Genomic DNA, 11,737 nt, shown 5'->3' with positions numbered 1-11,737 from the left:
ATAGTAGGTAGATGGGCATCACCACCAAGATTGTCTTAATGAGTGTTAATTTTCCTGCCCCTGTCAGCCATTAACCTTTCCAAGATGATAGATTTTTCCTAACCTTCTAATTTAGGGGGTCCCAGAGTTTATTGGTTCTGATGCCTTTATCATAGGGCATTCCTAGATATGTAAATGGTCAATGACCAATTTTGTAACCTAAAAATGTTGGTATTCTAGATTCCCCTTGTACTATCATGTTGAAAAAGAATATCTCATTTTTTTCCTCATTGACCTATTCCCCAGATGCCAACCCATAAGAGTGTAAGATTCTCTTGATTTCCTTGGCTTCATTCAATTGTCCTTTTCCTAGAATCATTGCATCATCAACAAACTATTGGTGTGTGCATAGGTCTACACCTCTTGTGATTTGGATGCCCGCTAGCTTTCTAACTCTCTGTGATGCGTCCAAGCATCTTCCTAGGGCTTCAGACATAATAATGAATAAAAATGGGGATAGTGGTTCCCCCTACCTTAGGCCCCTAGTTGCTCCAAAAAACCCTTTCGGCTTCCCATTCAGTAGGATTGAAAACCTTGGATTTGATATGTAGAAATGGATCCAATTTACCCATTGTTTGTTAAAGCCAAAACCTCACATGTAACTACAAAGGAAATATCAATCCACTTTGTCATATGCCTTTTTAATATCTAGTTTTATCATCATATTAGGTTGACCTTGGACTTGATTGGAGTGGATAGGTTCCTGGACTATAACTATGCCATTCAAAATTGATCTATTGGGTACAAAACCAGTTTGCTCTTTGATACTATGGCTGGCAATAGATTTTTCAACCTATTGGTCATGACCTTTGATAGTAATTTATAAGTCATGTTGCATAAAGAAATGGGTCTAAACTCTTCCCATTTTGAAGGGTTCTCCTTCTTCGGGAGTAGGGCTAGGAAGGTGTTATTGAATTCTTTCAGGAACTTCCTTGCATTTCAGGCAAAATCCAAGGCATTAGTGACCTCGTCTCCTAAAATGTGCCAACATTTCTGGAAAAAACCGGTAGGGAAACCATTCGGCCAGGGGCCTTATCCCCTTGGAATTGAGATAGAGCAGTTTTAACTTATTCATAGGTGATTTTGGAATTCAACATATGATTATCATCATTTGTTATGAGTTTAGTTATGTTTTTTAATAAGGCCCTATTGTTAAGGAGATATGAGTGCTCCCAGTTATTGAGAATATTTTTAAAATATTGGGTTGCATCCTCCACAATAAGATTCTATTCCATAATGGTTTGACCACTATCGCTGGTGATCTGAGTAATTTTGTTTACTACCCTTTTCAATTTGACATTGTTGTGGAAAAATTTGGTGTTTCTGTCTCCATCCTCTAGCTAGGTTTCTTTAGATTTTTGTTTCCAGAATATCTCTTCCTTGGCCAAAATATCCTCATACTCACATAGAAGCTTTTTTTCTGCCTCGTATGTTGTTTGAGTCATCCCATGTTGCATAACATCTTTATTCACTATTTCCAGTTCCTTTTCAATTCTTATCTTCTCCTCAAAGATGTTTTTGAATTTCTTTTTGTTCCAGTCTAACAGTTTATGTTTAATCTCTTTCAACTTTGAGATAAGACAATACATTTTAGATCCCTCAAAGATACCTTCATTCCACCATTTTTGGATATTAGGGAGGAATTCCCCATGCTTGGACCACATCAGTTCAAACTTGAATGGACACCTAGTCGTCTTTGCTTCCCCCATTAACTCTAATAGCACTGGGTAGTGGTCAGATCCTGACCATGGTAATACAGTAGCTTTTAATTCAGATTTAAAGTCAGTCAAGTCTCCTTTAAAGAAAAATATGTCAAGTGTTTCGACAATATTGCAAAAACCCTTTCTTCTGTTATTCCATGTGTGGAATCCCATCTCAATCCTGATTTCCGAGAGGTTGTTATCACTTATCTAGTTAGCAAAGTCTCTTTGTGGTTGTCTAACAGACCTTATCCCACCACTTTTGTTTGTTGTATGCAGATGGTGTTAAAGTCACCACGTATGATGATGTGCTTCACATCCTGATTTATTAAGAATTGTTCTATTTCTTGCCAAACTAATCTTTTCTTGTCTATTGGGATTGGACCATAGACATTCAAGATGATAAACTCAAGGTTTAGGCTAAAGAATCTTACTTTGCCAGCCATCCAATTCTGCATTTTGGCATAGCATGTGAATGTGATTGAATTCTTTTTCCACATTATTTACAGCCCACTCGAAGCCCCTATAGAATCCACCATCTCCACTTGCCATTGGTTGAATTTTCTACTAAAATTGGTCATGTCAGCCTTTCCCATTTTTTTTTTCTTGCAGCATTACTAGGTCCATATCAGATTTCAATATATTGTGCTTAATTAGGCATTTTTTGTTAGGGCCCCCCAAGCCCCTAACATTCCATGTTAGTATATTTATTCATTTACGAGGGATGGGGGGGACTTTCCTGGACCCAACAGAGTTGTGATTTTGGTCTGCCCCTCCACTTCCCCATCCATTTTCATTTTGTCTAAAAAATACTTCTGACCTCTTTTGTTGGCAGTGGACTTGCCATAGTCTGGAGTCAAATTATCACCTACCATCTGGAGGATGCCTCTATTACACATATTCCTTTGGTTGTTGTTCAATATCATATTATTTTCCCCTTCCTGCATATTGATCAGTTCTTTGATTATGAATTCTCTCTCTTCATTTTCATTCAACCCTTCCACAATAGGAGAAGAGTCCTCCATATTCGAAGAATCTAAGACGATCTCCTCATGTGTAGCCTCAGTTGAGTTATTTCCCAAAGTCTAAGGTCTGGGGGGAGTCCGTTCATAATCTAAATTGAGAGTGATATTATTGTTTGCAACCTCTGCCGGAGCATTGTTGTAAACCTCCTCTACAAATTTTTATGCAAGTTTTCCCATTAAGTTATCGATGACGTTGTTTAATTCCCTCTGGATCTGATCCTCATGCCTACACTCAAGGGACTTGTTATTATGTTCTATCTTGTCTGGATTATTTCTTGCACATAGATCCAAGGGAGGAGGGGGGTTGCATGATAATATACCTCTTCAGGGTCAGCATTTATGATGAAACTGCCAATATCATTGTTAAATTGAATATCCACTTTGTTAAACATCTCTTTATGCTTACCTAGTTTTGGGGCTTGAGGCTTTTGTATGGTAGGGTTAATCCTTTTGCAGAATGATAAATTCTTAGAGATCAGACCATGATACCATACTGAAGATAAGATATAATTTCCATCTATTGTATCTAGTGTTATGTTCTTTAAATTCTTCATGTCATTATCTACTTCTATTAAAATTTTGATATCAAATTTTTTCGACCAATTCGCTTCTACGACTATGAATTTGACTAATTTATCCCCAATTTTTATGAGGATTTTGGCATGCATTAATATTGTGAATTTCAATCCATTTTGAGGTTGATTTGAATTCAAATTTATTAGCATCAAATTTAGATTGTCAGTCGATGGAATTGAAATTTACTCCATTGTAAAAAACATGCTCCTCATACAGTAGCTTAGTTTTCAGCAATTTCTTATGGCATTCGATATATCGAAAACTATTAGCTAGGGCAATGATACTTATCTATCCTTGGAATGTTTCTTTCCACCATTTGGCAATTTTTGCAAGAGGTTGGTCATTTCCTCCCCATTTTGTAAAAAGCCCATGCTCTTCACAATAATTCCTCAACTCCAGGGTGACACTTGGAGTAGAAATTTTAATGCAATCCAAGTTGGGTGTTAGTGGCTTTAGGGCACACTTACTCCTTCTTGCCTTGAGGTAAGCATTAATTACATGGTTAAGAGAATTCCTAATCACCAGAGTAGGCTCGGTGTCTTTAAAATTGTGGCCTCGATGTGGCAGGGTTGTTCCTCCAACACCAGAAGGGTTTATGAAACCCTCTGCTTGATTGAAGCGTGGTTGTGAATTTCATAGGGGCTTTTGAAGAGATTGACATGGTCCATATGCAGCCACCCTAGTTCCTAAGGGGATGCGATTTGCCTTTTTGGCACATTCTAGGATTCATGAAGTAATGGGAACCGCCCAAACATTTGATAGGTCTATCAAAACCCTAGCTTCCCTTCTTCTTTTAACTTTAGTAGCTCACCTACTTTTCACTATTTGCCATGGTTGACTCTACAAAGGGGGAGCCCTACTAGTAGTTGAAGGAATTCCTGCATTATGGTTATTGAAACCCCTATTCTGGTGACTGCTTTGTTCGATGACTTGCAAGGCCATTTCTCCCTAATCTCCTGTCTTCTTAGAATGTTGCCATGGTCCTTTCGTCTATTAATTAAATAAATATTTATTATTTATTTAATGGTCATGCCCCTCTTCCCCAAATTAAATAAAAAATTATTTATTTAATTTATGTGACTTTCCTTCTATTAATTATATAAATTTATTTATTTATTTGATTCATTTACATTTTTCTTCTTAATCACATGACAACTCATTTCTCTAAACGCCTAGTCCTTAATCTTAGCCCTCCATTTTAATCTAACCTCTTAATCTTATTCATCCTTATCTTTTATCTTTCCACCTCTTAATCTCTCCCTTCATCTTTACCTACCCTTCAATCCTATTGGTCCCATTTTCCTATGTGATCATGGCCATTCTTTTATCCCTTTTGCCTCTTAATCTCAACCATCCATTTCTTATAGGTTCTCTATAAAAGGAGTCTCACCCTCTCGTTTCATCATATCAAACAATCAAGTATTTGGAGCATATCATATCAGGGAATCAAATATTTGGGATATCAAGCAATCAAGCATTTGGAGCATACTTGCATTCCATAAAAAATTATTCCAACTTTTATCTTTGCATCATCATAACCACATCCATTCTTTCATGATCTCTCATGCAAGTGCAAAACAAATATGAGAGAAACCATATCAAATACAAAATCATGGAGGATAGGAGAACAATGGAGACAACCCTACTTTGTGTTTGAATTATGTAATATTTGTCATTTCATTGTTATTTTCATGCATTCTAGTTCTCTATGATGGTATGATGAAAGAATAAATATCTGGTAGAATACTGAGAGGGGGGGGGGGGTGAATCAATATACTAAAAAACTGATACAAAGTTCCCAAACTCAAATTCAATCACACAAAGTAAACATATTACAGTCAAGATCAATATTCATAAGATTACTTGACATCAACCAGTTTGACAGTTATGACAACTTAACAGTAGACAACTCCAATCTTGTAAACATCAACAATGCTTAATCATATCTCAACATATTCATCTCTCAATGCTTCTAGTTATCATGTCTTATAAGAAGTTAATCAAATCAACAAATAAGATCATAACCACAAAAACATTCACCACTTGACACAAATGTTTATATGTGGAAAACCCAAATAGGTAAAAACCACGGTGAGATGAGACTCACAAGGATAGCTATTTGAACTCTTTTGAAGTTTGCCCTATTAGGAGCCAAACTTGTTAAAGCTTTACAATAAGTCCTATTAAGAACTAATTCTGGTTAGGAATCCCCCGGTTAAGGGATTTACAAATATGCCTTGATGAAAAGCACAATACTGTGTTAGGAGTAACCTCGTTGGAGGATTTAAGAACCCAAGCTAATGGACCACCTTGTTAGAGGATTTAATAAGTAACCAAGCTTGTTAGAGCTTACACGATTAAGGGATTTCACTTCTGCTGTAATTGTTAGAAAACAACAGGTTTTCTTGATCTGTCTGAATAGCACTACATTTGCTTGATCAGACCCTTTTAAGCTTCAATCTGCCTTACTCAAAGTGCAGATCCATTCACCAGTTAGGCAACTACACACTCAATAGGTTTTTGCCAATCTTGCCAACAACTTTTAAAAACAACTTCATCAAGTTTAAATACAAATCAATTAGGTCGGTAACACAACAAAAACCTAATTCTCATCATCAAGATTACAAACAAGTTAGTACAATCTTGACTGTTAGAAATCATAACAATCTTTTCACATTCTTCAAGAAAATTCCAACCGCTCCATGATCATCGCTTCATCAGACTTTGTAACTCATCACGCGTTGTGCATCAGATGCAATCCACTTTGCTCCTTCCCTAGACAACAAACAAATGCGCCAAAACAATCTGAACTTATCCTCATACAATGATCACACGTGTCTCTATCATTACCGCTCATAAGAGAATAAACCAACAAACTTGATCGGTTAGGGTTTAACAATTGATAGGGTTTACTGGTTACATTGCATAGAAAGGTTTAACCCTTTACACTAGTTTCCCGGTTCAACTCACAAACTTAACACAGCGGTTTACAACATCTTCCACAAAGCTCTTCTTACCGGTTACTAGCCAATATAAAAAACAACAATATCAACAATAACATGAATACCATTGTTAGTTTTGATACTTAATGTAAAGAGTTGATGCCAATAGCTAACAAGAAGAGAGGGGGGGGGGTGAATCATACAAACTTAAACTTCCATAAAATCAACAGATTCAACCTCGGTAACTTATACTTCAGCAACTTAACCAAAAACTGCTAAAACTGCAAACTTATGAACACATAATCATAATAACACTCATAACACCAGATTTAACGTGGAAACCCAAATAGGGAAAAACCACTGTGGGATTTCAGACCCACTAAGAAATATACTCTTCTAGAGTATGCTTAGTTAAAAGAAAATCCTGTTAAAGATTACAAACACATTGCTAGATGTGACCCAGTTAAGGGATTTCCCTCAGATCTGTTAGGATCTTCACTTTGTTAGAAGTGACCTTGTTAAAGGATTTCAAACACTCACTTAGAATGTTACCTTGCTAGAGGGTTTACATATAAGACTGTCAAGTCTACTTGGTTAAGAGATTTTCTGTCACTTACAAAATAACAGTAATAAAAATCTATCTGTAACTTCACATCTAAAATGCTAAAGTAGATTCCTTTCTGCTCAAAATAATCTAGTCATAGGACTTATCCTGTCCCTCTACTAGGCTTTCTACTTTGTTATTCAAATAGGTCTTTAAGCTTCTATGCTCGGTAATCACTATGTAGCATCCCTGTGCATACACTTGCCCGCATACATTGTTTATTAACAATTTCTTATTTATAAACAATTGCTAACCGCTAAATCTCCTTGATCGCATTTCCCATGATCAATCTTAGCCATCAGATCTTCAAACTTGACCAGGTTCAATGTATCCTTCTGATCTGAAAATGTTTTACCTTACCTCGGGACTTGCATTCCCTTCTTGGAACTTGCATAAGGTTATTGCGGTTCAATCTGCACTGTAGATCTTCCTGCTGATTTTCCTTTGCCATAGATCCTTAACAAACTTCATGCATGACATACCAATCATTTATACATCTCCAGCTAATCATTGTCCTTCATTAAATAATGCTTTTATCCATCCCATGCGCACTGTCATAACTCGGTTGCAACTCGGTAAATACTAAACTTTACTCGGTAGACATTTCGCCTTCATTAACCGATATCGATAACCTTAGGGTTTACTGACTAGGTTCCTTAGGGTTTACCGACTAGGTTCATTGCTCGGTTGCATAATATAGTTGTAGACACCTAAAATTGTCATGTCTAATTAAATAAATATCTTTATTTATTTAATTACTTGAGCCAAATTCTTCTATTAATTAAATAAATCTTTATTTATTTAATTAATTCATTTATCCTCTTCTAGCCTTATTTCTCATTTAAACAAATATTTATTTATTTAAATTATCCTTTTTCTAAATTAAATAAATATTTTATTTATTTAATTATCCCACTTTCTCTATTAATTGAATAAATCTTTATTTATTTAATTAATTCATTAACCTTTTCTACCCATGACACATGTCATTCATCTCTTAATTCATACACTACCTACCCTCTCATTATTTTATTATTTTTTTTTACCTACCTTTAATCATAGCTGACCTCTTTTACACCTCTCAATCTTATCCTTCCATTTCTTATAGTGTCTTCTATATAAGGAGATGCTTCCTTCATTATTAAACCCTCACTATGCATTCAACCCCTTGGACATATACATTTTAATCAAACATTCTAACATTCGAACTTTCATATGCAATCAAACCTACTTGCAACCACGTTTCTGTTCTTTGTTGAGCTCTTGTGCATACATAAAATCTGAGAGCAAATATATCAAGAAAGATCAATGGAGATAGGAAGAATGGAGATTCAAACCCTATTGGACATGTGATGGTATAATCTTGGTGATTTCATTTGATTTGCATTGTCTTAGGTAATCTTCATATGTTATGGTGGATCTTTGTTGTTGTTAGGCTAGGGTTTTGTGGTTGAATTCCTTATAGTCTTTCAATATTATTGTTGTTATCCATTTTCACTGTATACATTTTGGCACGCCCGGTGGGACTCTTGTCCCTTTTGCATTTAACATCTTTTGTTGCAGATTTTGTGTTTTGAAGTTGCAGATCTGACATTTCCAACAACATTTTGATATTTTCGCATCTACGTACTTTTAGATCGCGTTTTTGATTTTCTACTGCGTCTGCGACATCTGGAATCGCGTCTGCGTCCTCAACAGTATTTTATTTTTCTGCAGATTCTGAAAGTCGCATCTGTGTGCCTTAGTCGTGTTTGTGTCTAGGAGCCATGTCTGTGTTCTGGAACCGCGTCTGTGTCGGCTTTAGGCGCGTCTATGAAATTTTATAGCGTTTGCGTTTTTGATAACCACGTCTGTGTGAAATTGTTACATTTTGGGTTTCCTTTGATTCGGTTTTGCGTCATTCAGATTTCAGATTTGGTTTATTTTGAGATAACATCTTCAGATCTAGCTAACGAAATTGGTGCAGCTTGTCTTGAAAGCAAAAATCATTTTGTCGAAGGCCCCTATGTCACAAAGTCTTTAGGATCTAAAATTTACCTAACTTGTGTGCTTGCAGGAAGGGGTGCTTATTTCAAACAATCCAAACTACTAATAGATCTTTGTTGTAGGACCTTGGCAAGGGTTTTTGATCTTTCATTGTGTGCCTTGTTTTCATAGATTAGCAAACACTTCAATTGGTGCATTAAAATTGAACCATTGTCTTTTGTGTCTTGAGCAATAGGTTCTTTTTGTTTAATCTTTAGAGGGCTTGTCTCTTCATGTGGTCATTAGGACTACTAGTGAGGAGAGAACAACCCAAGTGGCAGCAAAAGAAAAGCCATCTTCTTCCAAACCACTATAAATAACTGTATTCATGGTGAAAACTGTGGATAACATGTGCTAATTTGTTCATACCGACACTATGTCTCCCCATAAACCCATTTGATCAAATTTATTTGATCATTTGTAGGGTGTAACCCCTACCAACTGGGAGCTTTCTGTATTTACAAAGTTGAAAGTACCACATGTATGGCCACACGAGCGGATGCCTTTACTAGCACCTTTTTGTTTTAGAAGCCAAAATCCTTCTAGTTGTTGGGGCAGGAGGTCGGACCTTTGGTAGCGGCCCACACACATACGGTTCTTAGTAGAGATACAAAGTTTGCCACGAGGAGTTTTCATGGGGACTGATGCTTGGCTACCCTAAGAAGTGAGTGCCGAGGGTGGAGCCAGTGGGGTCAAGCATCTAAGTATCTACTCTGAATAGCATAGCCTTGGGGGAAACTCCATGTGGGATCAACAACTATTGTCTTGGCCAGCCATAAGAATTGTGCTTGACTTATTTTGAACAATCAAACATTCAAGATCAAACACCAAAACATTATGTCTTTTGTGTCTTCAAGTGTATGCAAAACAATTTTACATCAAACAACACACTTTTCTTTGAGTCATTTTGAGTCTAAACACTTGCAAACACTGAGTCCTCATCAACATTGTGTTCTCTTGTCATGAAAAATAGTCAAACATTGAGATTTGGTCACAACAAAACAACTTCATAGATTGGAAAAATTGCACAAAGTTTGCAGAAACGCGTCTGTGTCTGACAGAACCGCGTCTGTGTCATATAACCGCATTTGTGAAGGGCAGAAACACGTATGTGTCTTTGGAGCAACATTGCATTTACAACATCTCAAAAATGCATCTGAGTCTAATAGAACCATGTCTGTGTCATTTACGTGTGTTTATGTCTGATAGAATAGCGTCTGTGTCATTTAAACGCGTCTGTGAAGTATACAGGAATGTCTGTGTTTAGAATTGAAAACTTTCATAATCCAGCAAACAAGGAACAGTCAGTTTGAGACTTATTGAGCTTCCTAGGTATCTCTTTGGGTTTTCATCTAGCATTCAACCTATCTTTGGGTCTCACAAAGTCCATCATTGCTTTACATCTTGCATTACATTCACATTTGTCTAAACTTGAGTCAAAAGGTCACTTGCTTGTCCTCATCATACTTTGTCAACACACTACATACATACAACATTTTGCTGAGTGTTCCCTCATCAAGGTCTATCACCTTTGGGTCTCATTTGGTCTTACTTAGAGTCAAGGTCAACTTATCTCATCAAGAGAAACTATCATCTCTTTGGAAGCCACACCTACTCTACTACATACATACTTGGTCTTACACTTTGGACATTGCAAGTAAACCTCAGATTCATTTACACTCCATCCAACTCTTGGTATTCCATACTCTTTTCATTTTCATCTAGTCTCACACATCTTGGTCAATACCTAGTTCATGGTTGAAACCCGTTCCCAAAAATCTAGAAGAGAAACTAAAGAGGCTCAAGAGTCCGCAAACATGAGTTCCTATGAATATGACAATGATATCTTTTTCAATTCTGATCATAACACATTACCTGACATGGATGCCTATAGAAACATTCCAAATGTTGAGAACATGGACACTACAAATAACAATGATACACACAATGACAATATGGACAACTTTTCCATACATTCAACAGAAGTGGAAGACACCATTATGAATCCCCATTTCAATCGATTGGTTGAGGAAATAATGAGGAGAGATAGACAATACTTCTTACAAGTGATGGCACAAAGTGGAGCCAAGATCCCTCATGATTTCAACATGTCTCAAATAATGGAAAATTGACCTTTGCAACAAACTCACTCCAACATGGATCAAAGGAGGCCTAATAGTGGAGGCAATAGAGGACCACATATAGTGCCTGAATCACCATCATCTTTGTTTCAAAAACTAGAGGTCCCATACACACATGGTCAAGCATATGATACTCACCTTCGCAGACCATTATGGAAGTCTTATGCAGAAAAATATGCCAAAGCTTGGGATCAACTGCCAAAGCAATTGGATATTCAAAGGCATGCTCAAAATTTGGACACAAGGAAACCCCATGTCAAATTTGGGGGCGACACACTAGAACAAACTCATGACATTCCTATAGAGTATGGTATACATGGACAAAGCAGATATTCCATTCCTCATCATGACTCTATACCAAGTGGTCCTTATACGCAGCATCATTATAGACCTCCTCCATATGAACATGTGTATGATCAATATCATCCATATATGCAACATTCTCCTCCTCCACCTGGTGGTTCAGGCATGGGGTATGGTCCAAGAAGTCGGTCTCCACCTAAGAATAATTTGGAACAACAAATCAAGGATTTACAAAAGAAAATGGAGGACATAAATACACCGAAGCCAACTTACACAATGAGAGACATATGTCCCTATCCATTTGGCAAAAGCATTCCAATGCCTCCATTTCCTACACACTTTGTGACACCTAAGTTTGATAAGTATAGAGGAAAAGGGGATC

This window comes from Cryptomeria japonica, chromosome 8, assembly GCF_030272615.1.
Source record: "Cryptomeria japonica chromosome 8, Sugi_1.0, whole genome shotgun sequence".
Lineage (NCBI taxonomy): Eukaryota > Viridiplantae > Streptophyta > Pinopsida > Cupressales > Cupressaceae > Cryptomeria > Cryptomeria japonica.
Note: the sequence above shows the minus strand (reverse complement) of the source record.